The 18,245-nt window shown below is 43.4% G+C and overlaps 1 long non-coding RNA gene across 1 annotated transcript; it reads right to left on the bottom strand.

Annotated features, from left to right (window-relative positions):
* Positions 1-8,323: 8,323 nt before the first annotated feature.
* Positions 8,324-18,020, bottom strand: LOC310779217. Its single transcript, XR_014552820.1, has 3 exons — positions 17,884-18,020; positions 16,781-17,134; positions 8,324-9,147 (listed from the first exon to the last, which is right to left on the bottom strand). It is a non-coding gene; the product is annotated as an uncharacterized lncRNA (long non-coding RNA).
* Positions 18,021-18,245: the final 225 nt, after the last annotated feature.

Raw genomic sequence — 18,245 nt, 5'->3', positions numbered from 1 at the left:
AGCAGCTGAAACTGAAAGGCGTCAAACATGATTAAGTTAAAGTTATCTTGAGCACAACAGAGTTTGTAATTAATGTTGTGATGAATAAAGAAACAGCGCACTGCTTATGGAGATGCAACTAAAACAGTTACATCATAATGTAATACAACTAAGCTAATGGTGTGTGTGTGTGTGTGTGTGTGTGTGTGTGTGTGTGTGTGTGTGTGTGTGTGTGTGTGTGGTCCGACTCACTAAATGTGCATATTCTAGCATGTATTTTCCTTGGTGGAGGTTTGCACTCTCTGACCAACAGCAGATCAGCTGTAAAAACCCAGACACACCAAGCCGTGGGCCGGTTGTCCGCCATGTCTGGTCCGATGAGCGTCTGTGGCCATAGTCTTTGCGGTGTGACCCGCACCGTTAGCTCTCTGGCTTGTCGGTGGCTTTATCGGGCCAATTCTACATGTTGAATCATTGTCGGGTCGTTGGTGAGAGAAATCACTCTGATTGGCTGGTCAGTTGGTAGTGATTGAAGCAGTGCAGGAGAAGACAGGACACACACAAAACCCTCTGCTCATTTTCCACCTTCATCTCATCTGATCATTTTCACAACGTGGCCTTCAGGAAAGCCGCTTTTTTTTTTTTTATCCGTTTTATTTTTGAGTTTCGGTCTGAGTGAAATGTTCTATGATCTCTCCTGATTCCAAATAGCTGAATCTCTCGGTTTGACCACAAGTAAAACTATTTTTATAAGCATTTTACGAAATGTAGATGGAAAAATTAATGGCGGATCCCTTGGTTCGTATGCTGAATGTGGAAGAGGGCCTGGCTTTGGCACTCTGACCGTGAGGATTGGGGCCACACGTGAAAAATGTAGGCTATTTGTTCTTCAAAATTCTGCTGTGTGCCTCCATGAGCTCAGTCTATACCATTTTCTGAATTTCCATGGTTCTTCATAGGAATCTGATCAAGCCAGTTAATAGTTAAATAATAAAGCCAATTAATAAAACGGTTAAGAAAATAGTTACTGACATGTTGTTCATTAACTTTGATTTCAGGTGCAGGTATCCTATATAATACAATCGCCTAGGTGGATGGCGGCCGGGGGCGGTGTCAGTCACGATTTGCGTCTGGCCCGGCTGGCGATACCACGCCCCCCCCCCCTCCCCCAAACACACAGACTCAGCATAGCGCCACCTACTGGCAAACACAAAAAGCAGTTTATCTCGAGAACCGTTCGTCCGATCGACTTCAAACTTGCGGAGTGCACTTAGGGGAACCTGATGGAGTGCACTTGCGCCACCTACTGGCAGATAGAAAGAAGTTGTTTATCTCGAGAACCGATCGTCCGATCGACTTCAAACTGACAGAGTTCACTGCCGGATTTTGTGCTATTCAGCATAGCGTCACCTACTGGCAAACACGAAAAGCGGTTTATCTCAAGAACCGTTGGTCCGATCTACTTCAAACTTGGGGAATGCGCTTAGAGGGACCTGGTGGAGTTTCAGAGAACAGATTCACTTTATTTTTAAGTTGTGACAGAGGACAGATGCACTTTATTTTGAAGTTGTGTGACAGCCCCCCTCGTCAGTTTTTCCTACCTGTTTCGCGTTGGTGTTCTATGAAAACATGCATGCACACGTCACCATTTGTGCCAAAGAGCGTAGATTGATAAGAACCAAAGCCTAATAGTTTGTTCCACTCATGTTCCACTGCAACATGACTGCAGGCACTGTTGTAAAAAAAGAAGCAGAAAAGCATCTACTCTTGTCTTCAGTATACTCTTTGTCTGCGATGAAACAGAAGTGGAGGCAATACTGTTTCCGGTCATATCTCTGTGAAAAACGTTATTTTAGAAGCCAAAATATCGCTGATTGTCAACAAAGCGGCCAACAGATATCAAAACTGATGGACTTTATTAAAAGTTATTATTGTGGTGTTTTGAGCCTGGTGAACACATAGTTAGCAAATGTAGTGGCTAACAGCTAGCTAACGGGAGAGGGTATTTACTGTAAATTATTGTATTTACTGTCTGTCATACGTCACTCCTCAGACATTATAATGTCTGATGTCATCACCCGTTTTTACCAAAAGCTTATTTTTAGGACTTTGAGCCCAAAATAATGTTATTTGTGATCAAGATACACTGATAAACACTGGCTAATCAGCAGAGCAGGTCAGCAACACATGAAATATCTTAAAAATGACAAAATACAGGCTTAAGTACTGTTTGTAGTGTATTAGTAGTAGGTATTGGATTTTCAGGTATCTGTACACAAATATCTGTACTTTCTACTCCCTACATTTTCAAAACCGCCTATAGTTACCTTAGTTTTAAAGCACGACAGACAACAACAATGCAACGTTTGTCTGTCTCTCTTATCTCGTGCTCTCCCAGCTTTCACACTACTCTCCTCATGCAGTCGAGCTCGCAACACCACTTCTCTCTCTTCTCTCACTAGTCAATAATAATAAGCTGAACAGTGACAGAAAACAGCCACCAGGGGGCAGCACGTGACCACCACTACACCACATGAGGAAGTTGAGTTTCTCTCTCCTCACAACACAACTCAAGTTCAACATGAACAGATGTAGTAATAAATGTATGAATGCTAAATTAATGCTGTTCTGAAAACGGTATACAACAATGAAAATGTTGTCTATTATGGATAAAGCACATTCTAAATGAACGTGATTTGCTTGCAGAATTTCTAAAGAAAAATAAACATTTTAAACTTGAAGTGAAACCTCTACCTTGTGTAATGTGACAGATGAATCATTAGAACACAGATTTCGAGATCAGATATCACAGTGTCTAGTGTGCTACAGATCTACTGCCCTGGGCTCTGAAATCTGCCTTGCAGGGCAGAGTTTGAGCTCAGAGCAGTCGATCTACACTGCTCTGAGCTCGATCTGTAGATCGACTGGTGTCAACTCACTAGAGTCGGGTTGGGATTGAATTTTCAGGCCACTCAAACTAAAAATGTTCCTGCATTTGGGATGATTTCTCACTGAGGATGTCATGATGATGTCACAATGTCAACAATTACATCACAATGTGACATCAGTGACTGCATAAGTCCTCTCTGAATCTTATCTCTGCAACGGGTTGGCCAATGCATCTGAAACTGCACATGGCCATTGTGATGCGCTCCCCCTTATTGTATGTGTCTCACTCCTAACATTGTTCTCTCTGCTCCACTTTGTTGTTCTGCCCTGGTTGCTAAGGCCTGGTTGCTATGCTGATCCCACTCTGCTGCTCATGCCTGGCTCAGCTGATCCTCCTCTCCAGTCCAGTGGCATTGCTTATGCCTGGACTCAGCTGATCCTCATCTGCTAATCATAGAGCTCATTCATAAATAGTGGCAGCTTCAGTCATTGTCTCTCTCTCTCTCAGCTCAACACCTCAACATGCTGGTGGCAGCAGCATGTGCCTGGTTTGTTTTGATACTTTGATTTACTTTCTTTGATTTATCCTTTCTTTACTTTTGGAAAAGTGGGTATGGTAGTTACGTTTTCGTGGCTTTGTTTATACAGTCTAGTTGGTTATGTTTTGTAGTTTAGGGTGGTGCCTGGTCCGCCGGCCGTGTGTCGGCCAGTGTGTGCCCGCTCTTTTGCTTTGTTTGGCTGTCCCACCTGACCCCTTTGTTATTTTGGTTTTGTTATAGAGCTAAAATTTTGAGTTGAAGAAAAATAAAGACTCTCTTTTTTGAAAACTTGTTCTTTGATTCCTTCTTTATATGTTATTGGTCTCCAAGCAAGCCTTTTCAAAGGTGGCCGTAACAGCCATTGAGCATTGGAATAGGCAAATTCCCCAAATTGAAGCTGTTTATTGGCATTTTGCCATTTTTTGGTAAGTCTGCATGCGCATCCCCAGGTATTGACTAGTATATATATTGTAGTGATCCTGAGAGAGTGAGTGGATAAAGCCAGCACGTTGGTCCTTGGCCAACAGGATTGTCCCTTTGGCCGAGATCGCAGGTTCAAAACCAGCCTCGCATGTGTCATGACATTGGTGTCAGAAGTGGGATGATGGAATGGTTGTGTGGTCGCCGTGGGCGGCAGGCTTCCCACAGGAGGAGGCAGTGTAGCGATCCTGAGAGAGTGAGTGGATAGCAATCCGCGTTAAAGCCTGGATTATGCTTGACGCTTTGGCCGGCCGCACGGAAATGAGAGACACGGAATCCGACGAGGAAACGTGTGGAGCTTGTATACTCTGTGTGGGTTTCTGCAGGCGGAATTGAGCGCAAGTCTTGAAAACTCCACTTTGTCCGCCCGTCCGCGCCCGCGTAGTTACAAAATTCGGCGTGCGCACGGCCGGTCGAAAACCGTCCGCACGGAGCCTTGCGGAGGGGCGTGTCTGCTGATTTGACGTCACTTTTCCGCGCGGACACTCGCGTTCCTCGCTGATGCGGAAAGCATAATGAGACCTTAACGCTGACAGCCCTAATATATATACACACACACACACACACACACATATACACACATACACATGTTTATATATGTTTATATATATATATATATATATATATATATACATATACACTCAATTATATAAAATTGAGTATGTGGGCTTTGTTTCAAGTTCTGTGTTCGGCCACAGCTATGCTGTTTTACGTGTGATACAGCTTACGGGCTGAAACCTTCAGGGTAAATGGTAAATGGTCTGTATTCATAGAGTGCATTTTATATAGTCTATCGACTGCCCAAAGCGCTTTTACATGAATACCTCACATTCACCCATTCACACACCGACGGCGTCTACAGCCATGCAAGGCGCTGCTTATCGGGAGCAGTTAGGGGTTCAGTGTCTTGCTCAAGGACGCTTCGACACACTACTGGGAGGAGCCAGCCTCGAAACGGGAACCTTCCGATTCCCGTAAAATGCATGATTCACCTACATTATCTTGGATTGACAGTGAAAGTGAATGAAGTTATCTGAGTCAAAAAATAGAAAAAAGAGGAAACGGAAAAAGGAAGCAAGACAGTGGAGCAGATGCTGATTAAGCAGATATTTGAATGCTGCTTAGTCTAGCCTGCCCTGGAGGAGATACTTCAGTGAGCAATGGTATCAATTTTTGTTTTTTGTTTTGTTTACCTGGCTAAGCTAACACTTGAGCTATGAATGCTATGAAAGCAAGGCACATAATTGGTACCAGACACCAACCAAATGCTGGTAAAATATAAATATGCAAGTGGCTGATAGATTTGCTTCACCAGCCAAAAAAACAATGGTAATCTATTGAGTGGCTGGTAAAATTTTAACATTCACTAGACATTTTGCCGGTGGACAAAAAAGCTAATTTTGCAGCCGTATGAAAGTTATGAATAGGCTAATGAAAGCTATGCCATAGGCGAACATTTAAAAGTTGAACTTGAGGAATTCTAATTCTAGTATGTAATATGACAATGTTGAAGTTATCTGTTTATTTATTTAGGATTCATTGTTCTTTATAATTTGTCAGTTTTTAATAATTTGGCAGTTTGATGTTCTTTATTATATTTATATTTTGAGAATCACAAGGTTATTGATATTCTTTTTATTTAGACAATTCTACTAATTTTGAAAAATAAATAAATAGACTTCATACATTTTTTTGTTGGTGTCAGATTATTTATAACACACAGATGACATCACTGATGACATCATCACTGAATTTATAGCCTCAGCCAGGAAGGATGACATCACTGATGACATCACATCATCATTAGGTAATTACTAGACAATTACCTAATTAAAAAATCTGGCTCCGTCAGGTCACCCGCACGGCTGCTCTTTACACTTCCTGAAAGTTTCAGCCCAATCACACGTAAAACAGCATAGCTGTGGCCGGCCACATTTCTTGAAACAAACAGACAGAGAACGCCCACGTGCTCCCTTTATAGGATAATGGTGATGAACGCTGGTTGGAGGGGCCCCTGGGAATTTTTGTCTAGGGCCCCAACAAACTCTAGACGGAACCGGATTTTGTAATTGGGCTAATTAGCTAATGATGTGATGTCATCAGTGATGATGTCGTCAGTGATGATGTCAAAAGTGATGTCATAAGGATGCGCGCACACACACACACACACACACACACACACACACACACACACACACACACACAGGCATTGTGACAAGACTGATCAGTGATGTCATAGGGGGGCACACACAGATGTCATCAGTGATATAATGGGCACACACAAGGAGCCATTGTGACATCACTGATGCAATAACATTTAGTGAGCAACACACACACACACCCGCACACCAATAGGGCAGGCGAGGCCGAGCCTATAGGCATCTCGCAAGCATACTGTATATACATACACACACAGCATGAATTACGGGGTGAATTAAGAGACCTTCTGAAAACAAAGTGTTGCAAAGTGCTTTATAAGGTAAATACAAAGGCACTGCAAACTTTTCATACAAAAATAACATTTAAAACAGAGAAAAACAAAGATGTAACAGAAATAAGTCATGAAAACAGTGCAGTACAGTATATACAAGCATAATATGAAATATATTGGGGAGTCAAACTTACACTGGAGTTTTTTTGTATTACATTGGAGCTACTAAACAAGGTTACTAATTTGATATTGTTCATCTCATCTTGTTGTTTTAATGGCCCTAAATATTTTATGCACTGTTGTTTTTGGGGGGTTTTGTATTAGAAGTGTTTTCACCATCATGTGATAGATGACTCTCTTACTCACCTTGTGAAACATTACAGCACGTCTAAAGGTGAACAGGATCGACCACGATTGTCTAACAAAACCAGGAAGCAGAAAAAAGCAATAATCTCCCATCAGAAAAGGTCCATAGCACAGCTCCATGGCACGGCTCAAACGCTGGTCCAGCAGCTTTTATCGATACGGGATTGGACTCCATTACAGCTGGGAAGGGGGGGGGGCATCCTGTCACTCAAACGTGAAGGATTTTGTTTTCACCAAGAATCGTTTTTTTGGAGCACCCCTAAAAAACATACTACATTGTCAAAGTAATGACTCGGCTACCAGCAGCATAGTGTGCTCATGTGCTTGTGAGATATGTTTCGGATGGGATCACATGCAAGAGGTCCAATGAATGGTCAGCTGGGCGAGTCACTCGTCATCCCTGACTACGTCAAAGTAGGCCAGAAACGGGTCCCAAATAGTGGAAAACTTCCCAAGTGAGTTGGTCCTCAAGAACCTGAGTCTCTCCATGCGCACAACTGAGACCATGTCCATCAGCCACAGCTGAAAGGAAGGAGGAGAGGGAGACTTCCACTCAGGGCCGTAACCAGGGTTCCGAAATAGGGGAGGTCCAGCAAGGGGAGGCGGATTTGGTAAAAATTTGAGGGTTTTTTTCCCCCTTTTTTAGCCATATTTAGAGTAATATATCATTTTAAATCAACATTCGGATTATACTGTTGTGATGTCATTATTCAGTATATTCTCTTTCATGTCACCACCTGCTCAGCTCTCCTGTCAACATAATTGTAACTAACAAACACAAACTGTTTTAGCCAAATTCATATCAAAATGACACCTACAAACACAGGTACACAACCCAAGCCGTACACAACACACAAAGTCATCATCGATAATAAAAAAAACATACAGAGGGACATTTATTTATTCCTGATAGGAACGATTGAAAAATAAAATAAAATATATTATGTTGTTTTTAACTTTACACCACCTCTTTTTGTTACTTAGCCTATTGGGTCATGAAACTGAAACCATGCATATAGCCACCTGCATACCTGACTTCGGGAGCTTGGCAATTGGCATCATGCATGATTAGCCAGTAGCATCCCAACGTGTCACACAGGTAACATTACTTAAGAGACAGACTAGACACTTACTTTCTTGGTTGTTGCTAAAAAATCTGTCAGTGTCACTCACTGTCGTCGTTCACTCGCTCACTGTCTCGCAGCTCGCTCACCTTCAATTATCTCGCCAGGCAGACAGACAGTCATCACTCACCACCACGCTGCTGCTCTCTCGGAATCAAGTTACCGCGGACGCGGCGTCAGATGACTTCCTGCCTGACCTGCCTTTCGTTTCAAAATAAAAGCGATCCCGTGTTTTTCATGCTTTTCCATGCAGATTGTTTTATAAAAAAAAAAAAAAAAAAAATGAAATATTAGGGGAGGTCCGGACCTCCCCGTCCTCATAGCTAGTTACGGCCATGCTTCCACTCCTTTTGAATGAGTCTCTTGGCGACAGTCGTCCCCAGGTTCAGAGACTGTTGCACAGCTGTAGAGAGGAGCAGTGAGGATTCTGAGCAGCCAAAGATGGCAAGGTCCACCTCCGGTTGAAGGGTTATTTGATAGGCCTTAGAGTACCAGTCAAATACTTTGGCCCAGAATCTGGATAGCAAAGGCCAAAACCAAAAAGCATGGGACAGTGTGCCCTCTGACACCTATCACATAATGGTGAGCCAGAAGGGTAAATCCTGTGCAACTTATGTTTAGAATAATGAAGACGGTGAACAACTTTAAATTGAATGAGCTGGTGTCTGCTGTTAATTGAGCAGAGTTGGACCACTGATAGACTCCTGTCCCATATGACTTCAGATAACTCAACATCAAGTTCCTCCTGCCACACCTCTCTAACCCTCTCAGTGGAGGCCCTGGTACGGCCATCGAACAAAGATACAAATCTAGAAATAAGATGCCTAGAGTGTGAGGGGCTTAACAAAAGGTTAAAAAAAGTGTGTTAATTTGGGAGAACTTCAAAGTCATGAATCTTAGATCAGACGTAATGTCTAATTTGTATGTACAAATGTGTTTGCGGCAAATCAAATTTTCTCAATGTACAGGTCTTTGATGGAGACCAGCCCCTTCATACTCCAATTGGGCATGACAGTCAGTGAGTTAATTGCCATGAGAATTGTTTGCGCAGAGTGAGCATATGAAATTGGAGGTGAAAGAATGTGTGACACGACAGTGTGTGTGTGTGTGGTTCAGAAAGGGGCTAATCTTTCACCAGCCTCATTCGTTCTGAGTTCTAGTTCATCTGGTCCATCTGGGTTTGGGGTGCCCATGTCCATTTCTGTTCATACTGTACATTTTCTGGGCTTCAGAAGAACAGCAACCACACAAGCAGCCAGTACAAGCACTCCCCATCCCACTACAACATATCTATGTCTGGCTCTGGCATCTGCGTCCTTATCAGTGGCACGTGCAGTACCTGAAAAGCAGAAAACAGATGTGTCAGGTAAATAATGACAACGAGCCAGGAGAAAAAGCTCCATTTCCTCATCATCAAACTCATCAGTGGCTGTGAATACTCAGGTGGGTCAAAATTCACCTCGCAATTTTGTGCTGTTTATTGGCGTGGCTCTTGGTGTGTAAAAGCCTTAAGTCAGCAGGTGGAAGAGTTACAGAACCAGATCCAACAGCAGGATTTGAAGCTAGAGCTCACAGAGGAGAGTCTGCAGGAGTGTAGTGCTACGGTGTCGGAACGCACATACACAGAGCACAGAGCCACGTTATGCTGAGCAGATATGGAGAACTGAGATGTCAGATGTCATAGGCAGCGTTATTAACTCATTGAGTGCCAATGACGTCGATCGGCGTCAAAGTAAATAGTAACGTTCAGTGCCAATGACGTCGATCGGCGTCAAATGCGTTTTTTGACGGTGGGACGTGGATCAAAGCCTCAGGCATCTCCTGTACAAATATTGTAGCTATTGAAGGTGTATAACCTATTTTACGGACTCATTAGGTGGCAACAGTGCTCTCCAGATTAGAGAAAGGTCAGGAAAACAGCAGGAAAAAGCCCCGTGATGAAAGAGAAACCGCTCATGCTGCAGCCAGAGCCATATAGATTGCTCTGGCTGGAGCTGACGTTGGCTGCGAACAGCAGTCAATCCGCGCCCACAACTGAGCCTCTCTGTCTCTGCTGTATAGTTTCTCCACACGATTAGCCGCCAGAAAAGCAGCACCCGACGCCGAAGGGCCAAACCATTCTCAGCAGTCCGGTTTGGCTTTTCCGTGTCGCGCTGGGAGCCGGCGCACAAAAACGGAGCACTCCGAAAATAGACGCTGGGTGCGTGAGGCTGTGTGTTAGTGTGGGGAGGAGTTTGCAGCTGAGGGGGGGAGAGGGGGGTGGGGCACGCAGGGCACCACACAACTACACCACGTCACTACATCAGAAAATATTAGCTTCAGACTCAGTGAATGTGCTTGAAATGCTTCATTTCACAAAAGGCGGAATATCTCAGCTTCTAATTTGAAACGCCTGTTTTTGCTGAAAACAACCTATCTTCTCCGGCTCATAACTAAAGAACGGAAAATGGTATCAATAAACTTTTTTTTGCTGATGATACAATAGAGTCTCCTCGTTCTTTGTGCGTGTTCGGTGTTTACATAGTAATATCACACAATATTCTGTGGGCCTCGAGAAATCACTGAAAACGCTCTGAAACTCTGGCACTGGGAGCGTCCGTTCTCCAAAAGTGGCTGGCACTCAATGAGTTAAGAGGCAATTGTCATATGGAGGGGAGGAAATGTAGTTGCATAAAATACAGAGGTGAGCCACGCTGTGGGAGGGGCTCTTAGCATGGGTAGTGGCTGCCTGGAGGTTGGGGTGGTGGCTGTGCTGAGTGTCTATGGCCGGGAGAGGGGCTCTTAGCATGGGTAGTGGCTGCCTGGAGGTTGGGGTGCTACGTCTGATGATTGATGATTAATGTTAACGTTAACAGCGATTAATTACTAACACATATCGTTGTTTGTTTCTTCAGGGAACTGATGCCACGATATGACACCGAGTGGCACGCACCCTGGACGGCTAACGTCATGGAGACGCAACGCTCTCTAGCCTCTATGATCATGGCAATAACATCAGCCAAATGCTTTGATACAATAGAATGATTTAACGCTACTATTTAGCATTAAGGACTGGTGAATTTTAACATATCTGTCAGTGGAATGGTAGATGTTCACGCATGACTGGAGAATGTTATTTGCTTACTTTTGTGAGAATAAACTAAACGGAGAAAAGACGGCCGTGTGGTGTTGTTGTTAGATAATCTGATGGTCTTGAGGCACGATTGGATAAAATGATAAGATGAATTCATAAAGATGTTGATGTCAGATGAATCTGCGAAAGGGAGCTGCCTGGAGCGCAGAGGACGTCAAGGTACCAAGGTATGCACAGAGAAGAGGAAAAACACCCTTAGCAGCCTCCAAAAATCTCGTGAAAGCTTTAGGTTTATATGAATTGAAATGTGATATTTTTAACAATTCGGCACATATAGGTTAGTACACCATGCATATAATCTCAAACTTTAAGAATGGTTCCTTGTTTATTTATTCCTAGTATTGGCTCCCATGCCATTTGTTTACCCCCTATCAAAAGTACAAGTGCAAAATCTTAAGCTATGTTCTATCGATAAACTATATTTACCAATCAGCAGTAACACATTAAATTGCCAGATTTTAACGGAACTTGGTGTAATAACCTCCACGCATGCAAGACAAGGGCGTATCGGTGTTAACATCGACATATACATATTATATCTCAATGGTGTTAACGGCCAATTTCTCGAGTAACAGCTCCAAAATATCAGACAAAGGACTACAATATGCTTGTGAGAGCTATATTCACACTTCACAGTATCATTATGCAAGCGTCATACGGGGAAAATATCAGATAAACTGATCTTTGCAGTTCTGTGTTGATTAGCTAATATTTCAGTGGTATTTTGATTAACGTTATGATTTATTTCCATTTGGAACAAAAATGTTGGTTTCACAGATTACGGGCCCTATTCTCCCACAGGCCTTCGGCGCTAATACGGGCCTTAAACGCAAAAAAACGTGCCATGCGCCTGTTTCGGGAAGATAGCAATAGGCTTTACGCTGCCAAATGCGCTTTAGGCCGAATGGGCGTGGCGCAGTCCCAGAATGGGCCAAAGTGGGCGTGTCGGCGCTAAATACCGGCCTACTGATATCTTCCGACCTGGCGTACATTTAGCGCATTGCGCCTTTGAAAACCAGGCCTATTCAGAGTGCGCCAGTTGCGCGGAGCGCTCCCCTCTGCCTCTCTCCCTCCCCTCTGGCTCTCTCCTCTGTCACCCTTCTCTGTGTCACTTTCTCCCTCTCTCCTCAGTCTGACAGGCACAATACGACTGTCTCTCTGACTCCCTCGCTCAGACAGACACAACACACGTCCTATAGGAAATAGCAGTAAGTTGCCTGTGACATTCACTGCCTGTGAATGTCCCAGCATGCAATTGGGTACTCAATTTCGCTACTAAATAGCAACCAAATGAGGCGAAATAGATATAAAAGGTCGATCTAAAATAATGTGTAATGGTAACACAGCCTGCAATTGTAGAACATTTCAATATTGGACCAAATAAAACATCGAAATTAAAACACCACCCTAAGTGAAACATATATGTCCTCCTTGGCCTATATATATCCCTTGTCGATTTAACGTGATTTAAATAAGTGACAGCGGAACGCGCTTCCTACTGTCATCTGCTATACTGTGATGTCCGCTCCAATAACTTGACCCTACCTCACATTTAGTTTTACAATAAAAACACATTTATGCAATGACTTTACATAATGTAGGGTATATTTATGTGCATCATTCTACCTGCAGCAGGGGAGAGAAAACGATATCGTTATGGACAAACTTTCACCAATATAAAATTAATCTCATCATATAGGGATAGGCTATATTTTTCTAGCTGATGCCTTTAGAACATTCTTTTCACTTTGATCTTGCTATAGTGTAGCGTATTTACATGCTTGCAGTATTTAAACTGCAGTTAGATTGGTTTGAGAAGCATAATAATATGGAATAATAGCCTATAATGGAGACAGACAGACTGAATGAAGGGAGGGGGGGGGGGGGGGCAGAGCGCTTGGCTTTCGTCAGGTTTTGCGGGACTACTGGAATTGGAGCTAAAAAGGCAAGCGTGCGATTCGTTTATTGCACTTATCCAATGAGCATGACAGTGCATAATTTTACGCTTAAAAGGCGTGGTTGCAATGCTTTAGGCTGCGTCTAGCCGATACCAAGATATCAAGTGCGCTGGTCCACGCCCACTGCTCCAGGCGTTCGGCGTAGAAACTAGGCCGATGCAACGATAGGGGCCTACATGTTTACTGGGCAGTGGTGAGAATGGTTTTGTGTTTGTGTGACTCTTGCGTGAATGGCTAACGGCTAGCTATTCTACTAGCCTTACAGCTAGCTGATGGCTGCTAAGTTCTGAAAATAGGTGTCTATTGTGCGTGATTTCTATTCGCACATAGGTTACGCAATAACCACGCCCTGTGCCCGCCTACGCAGCAGTCAAGTGCCGGGATTGGCCAGGCGCCCATGCTCACATGAGCCAATGGGACGATGAATTATTGACAAGCTCCTGGTGCGCGAGAAGCAGACTGACAAGGCCTCAGCCTGCATGCAGCTCGGCGTGAGCTGCCAACATGATTTCGGTAAAAGGGTAAATTAACAATGTTTTAATTAATTTTTCTCCATCAAAACTTCTTAGCAAAACTAACACAGTTAGATTGTTCTTATAGCACAACTTTTTTCATCTCGTCTTAATCTGATATTTGAGGCAATAATGATCTTTCTCCTCAGAAAGCCCTGTGAGAAAATCCCATCAATCTGCATCAACCCCAAGAGTAATATCTCTGGGTTTCATGTTTCGAAGGTCTGCTTTGAATAGTAGCCTATAAAATAAATACCATAGTAAATGTCTGCTTTGAAGAGACAAATTAGCGATTTTCACTTCCCACCCAATTCACCCATTCAGTTTGTGTAACACAGGTGGTCCAGTGCTAGGGCCCTCGTTAGTTTTGCTTGCATCTTAGACACAAAATGGGTCAATTGGGTGTGAAGTGGAAAAGGCTAATGGTAGCCTATATTATAGGCTAAATAGTATGATTTCAATATTGGTATGTACACAAGATAAAGTAAATACATTTTAAATGTAATTTAGAATATCTTGGGTTGCATTACGCTACAGCACACATTTATGCTGGTCTTTAAAAAAAAAATTTTTTTACTCTTGTGTTTGATAGGCCTCTATGCCAGACGGCTATTCATATCATGTGTGCTGTTACGACACCCTTAGTGAGACAGCTGACCATGTTAACTTCAGGGCCACTCTTCGGATGGCCTTGTCAACAAAGGATGAGTTGATGGCATGTACATTGTGTAGATTACAATTATTATGCTTATTATTATTACTATGCTAAGGAAGGTAGGTGACCATAATTAATTTCAATGTCCGCTCTCAATGTCCGCTCTCGAAATCGCTGTCCGTTCTCAAGACCTATTCAGTTGGTTCATGAAATCGCTGGGCTGCGTGCCCTCCAGTGTTTGTGGTGTGGGAGATTCCAGCTGTCAAAAGAAGAAGACAAAAGACTTGCTCCTGGCCAATCCCGGCGCTTGACTGCTGCGTAGGCGGGCACAGGGCGTGGTTATTGCGTAACCTATGTGCGAATAGAAATCATGCGTCTATTGTATTATTCCGGCTAACGTTATCGGTTGGCGATGGCGAACCATCAGACAGTTGGCTAAGCTTGAACAAGCTGTTCGCTTGCACCCCTTAAAACTGATGATGTTAGCTGGAGTAATGAAACACATATTTTCTGAACTTACCACTTCAGTACTACGGAGTGCATTGTTCCTTCTGACATAAATCGAAGTTCTCCCAGCCTGGCAAGGGTCTGAAGGCTGGCTCCCCAAATTCTACAACAATGTCTTGTTTACTAATGTTCATAGTTGATAACGTTACAGCAATACAGTTAGGGTTTCGTATTCACTGTAAGATCAAGTGTTTAACGTTTATGTTAGCTTATTGTTTTGAATAGAATGTTTGACCAGCCCACTGGAGCTAGCCTCGGTAGCCGCCGCCATGTTGAATAGTTAAAGAACTACAAGGCAGAGGCGCTTCTCGGTGGCGTCACACCCGGTCTATGCCTAGAGCCCGCCCGTAGCTGCCGCTGATTGGGTCGCCTGGGCGCGGGCCAGTTTAAACTCCAATCTTGAGCCGATGTCAGATGTAGGTGGGATTGTGAATTTGTGAACAATACCGCCCCCATCTGACGGAGTCAGGTTACCAAAATTCATCATATTATAATAAACACTGACTATCAAATCACATTATCATCACTGTTGAAGCCGTTACCCCCAGATTCCAATGCAATATTCCATAGTAGCCTATATGTGCAGTTGCTTCAATCATCGTTATCATTCATGTCAGTTTAGTTGAGCTGGGGTGGTTTCCCATATCTGCAATCAAGATTTGTTTTTTGTTTTTTAGAAAACCCACAAATCAAGTCACTATAAAGGCTCACCTTTTAACACCTGTTGGATCAGCGGTTGGATAAGTCATTTGGCGATAGCCTATCAATTGACAATTGACGTTTGACATTCAATTAGGCTATTTCAAGTGTGCATTGAAGCCGTGGGTCTCCTGCGCGAGGCGCAGCTGAGGCGCTGAGCTTCCAGTTCATAGCTAACCTGATCCAGAGCAGAGGGTTTATCTGTTATAGTCCCCGAACGGGGACTATAACACTGCGTGACTGCGTGACTGCAGTCGGTAGCGCTGTCGCCTCACAGCTAGAAGGTCCTGAGTTCGATTCTCGCCTGGGACGCTGTGGGCGCTGGAGTTGTGACCCCCCCATATCTTCAGTGCCTACTGCCCAGGTGGGCTATCTCGTCAAAAGGGCCTTTCTGTGTGGAGTTTGCATGTTCTCCCCGTGCCCCCCAGGCAGTTCCGCCGTACATAACCCCCCACTAAAAACATGCAGAAGATCGTCATCCGACCAGTGACGACAACATCTGAAGTTGGTCCCCGGGCGCTGGAAAGAAAAAGCGACCACTGCTCCTGACCTGCCCCCTGGAGGAAAGGACAAGCCTGGATGGGTCAAATGCAGAGGACATATTTCACCGGCCACTAGTGATGCGCGGGTCACCCAGAACCCGCCGGGTCCCGCGGGCTGCACTGGCGCCGGAACAAGGGGGACATGGGGACATTTTGTCCCCCTTAAAATTTGGTCCCCCTAAAAAAAAAAAAAAAAAAAGTTTTTTTTTTTTTTTTTTTTTTTTTTTAAATCTGAGGGGGCAACTGCCCCTGACGCTTAGAGCCCACTTTACACTGTTTACACAGCCTGTGATGCTTGTTTAAGCCGTGATCGTTGTGGGATTATTACACCTGAGACAGACAGACCCAGGGATCAAGTTACAGAGAGCCCACTTTACACTGTTTACACAGCCTGTGACACTTGTTAAAGCCGTGATCATTGTGGGATTATTACACCTGAGAGACAGACAGACCTGGACTCTGTACTGCACTCACTGTCATTGGCTGCTGCTATAATCCGGTTATAATATACGGTTATTGTTATTTTATTTTTGTGTTGAGATGACAAGTTTTGCACTGTGTTTCGAAGTGATAATAATAATAATAATAATAATAAGTTCAGTGTTTCTGCCTGTGTTGCTGTCTGTTGTAGTGTAATTATAAAATGACCTAAAGGGAGAGCAGGTCACCAAGTGAGTGAGAAAAGGAAAAATACTGAATAATTACATCACTACAGTATAATCCTAATGTTAATTTAAAATGAGATATTCATCTAAATATGGCTAAAAATCATCCAAACGTCCATTAAAAACGTCAATTTTTCGTCGGGCGCCCTTACGGGCGCCGATTTTTTTTTTTTTTTTGAAAAAATAAAAAAATAAAAAAAAATAAAAAAAAGTGTCCCCCTTATTGCAAACTCGTTCCGGCGCCACTGACCTGGTCACCAACCTGCAGCAGACTGCAGCCAAACTGATCACCTCAACTCACCTGGTTCTTCAACGGTGAGGTTGATGATGCAGCTGGGCTCAGTGTTAGCATTGGCTCTCTTACGGCGTTTGGCATTGCTTGTATGGCACTCATATCTCCCAGTGTCGTTTCTGTTCACGTTCTTCAGGACTACAGACAGGTCGCCGTTCTTCATCTCTCTGTCCAGCAGCTCCACCCGGCCAGCAAAAGACGAATTCTGGTGGGTCAGGTCTGACTGTTGGTCTCTGTAAAATACGACATATTCTGGTGGCTTCAGGTCTGGTCTGGTCCACTGCAACATGATGTTGACAACATTGGGATCCCGACACTCCAGAGTGACATTCTGTCCTGGGTGCGCCGTTACATTTTGCTGAACTAAAGTAGAATGATACAAAAACACAGAGGCGAAAAGTCAACAACATAATTCTTCAAACATCAGAAAGGCCTCTACTGTTCCAAAAACATTTATACAACTCTTTAGTTAGTATAGTTTTAAGAATTGCATCACTCAGTCAGCAATATTCAGATCTGTAGAGCTGGTGTCGCTATTCGTGGACCAACTAAAATGAAAACCTAAAGACCCTCTAAAGTCATGTTTCAAGATGTATATAAAAAATACTCTACTTTGAATAATAATTTGTGTCTGATGGTTCTTGTTAAAATCCTTAAGATGACTTCCCCTCCTTCTCCCTCATCTAAAAATCCAAAGGAACCAATCAGGGTGATCTAGAACCTAACTAGCCAATCACAGCATACAACACAGGCTTTCAACATATTCTCACTTCCAACTCATGACAAAGTGATGGCAAGAAGGGTTCCTGAGAGTATATGATGAGTTAGGAGTGAGAATGTGTTGGAGCTTTAACTGCTGAATACTGGACAGGGATTTGCTGCTTGTTGAAAACAGCCTTTTCAGTGAGCTCAGAGAAACTTTCCACGTTCAGCAGATGATTGTGAAAACAGTTTTTAGTGTCAAACTCTGCACAGACATCATTCTGCACAGTGAAGCTCAAACATCCAACTGAAGGTACAAGAAGAAAAACTGATTTTTATTTATTTATTTTACTTTAGGGGGTCTTTAAGAACACTTAAAATGTATTTGGTAGGACAGCATTCATACTTACGGATCACATGAATCTCATATTTCGTGCCGTGTAGTATGTTGTTGAACTCCACAGAATAAACTCCACTATCATTTATAGCCAAACCATTGATAACCAAATGTCCAGTCGATGTATTCAGGTGTGTGCGGTTTTTAAACTGTCCATAGTCCTCCACAGGTGCTGCACTCTGGATCCATTCTGCCACCATGTTGTTTCCATGTCTCCACAGGATGCTGGTTATGGGTTTAGAAACAGCAGATGTGTCTGGCACCAAGTCAAGTTTTCCTCCCAAGTCCAGGGTTAGGATTTCTTTTTGGGCTACAAGGAGAGAACAATTTATCAGTCAAGTTGAAAGTGAGTTTACACTTTTCCAGCCTTTTCTG

This window comes from Poromitra crassiceps (assembly GCF_964638095.1).
Source record: "Poromitra crassiceps genome assembly, chromosome: 7".
Classification (NCBI taxonomy): domain Eukaryota; kingdom Metazoa; phylum Chordata; class Actinopteri; order Beryciformes; family Melamphaidae; genus Poromitra; species Poromitra crassiceps.
This window is presented reverse-complemented; position numbering and strand designations above follow the sequence as displayed.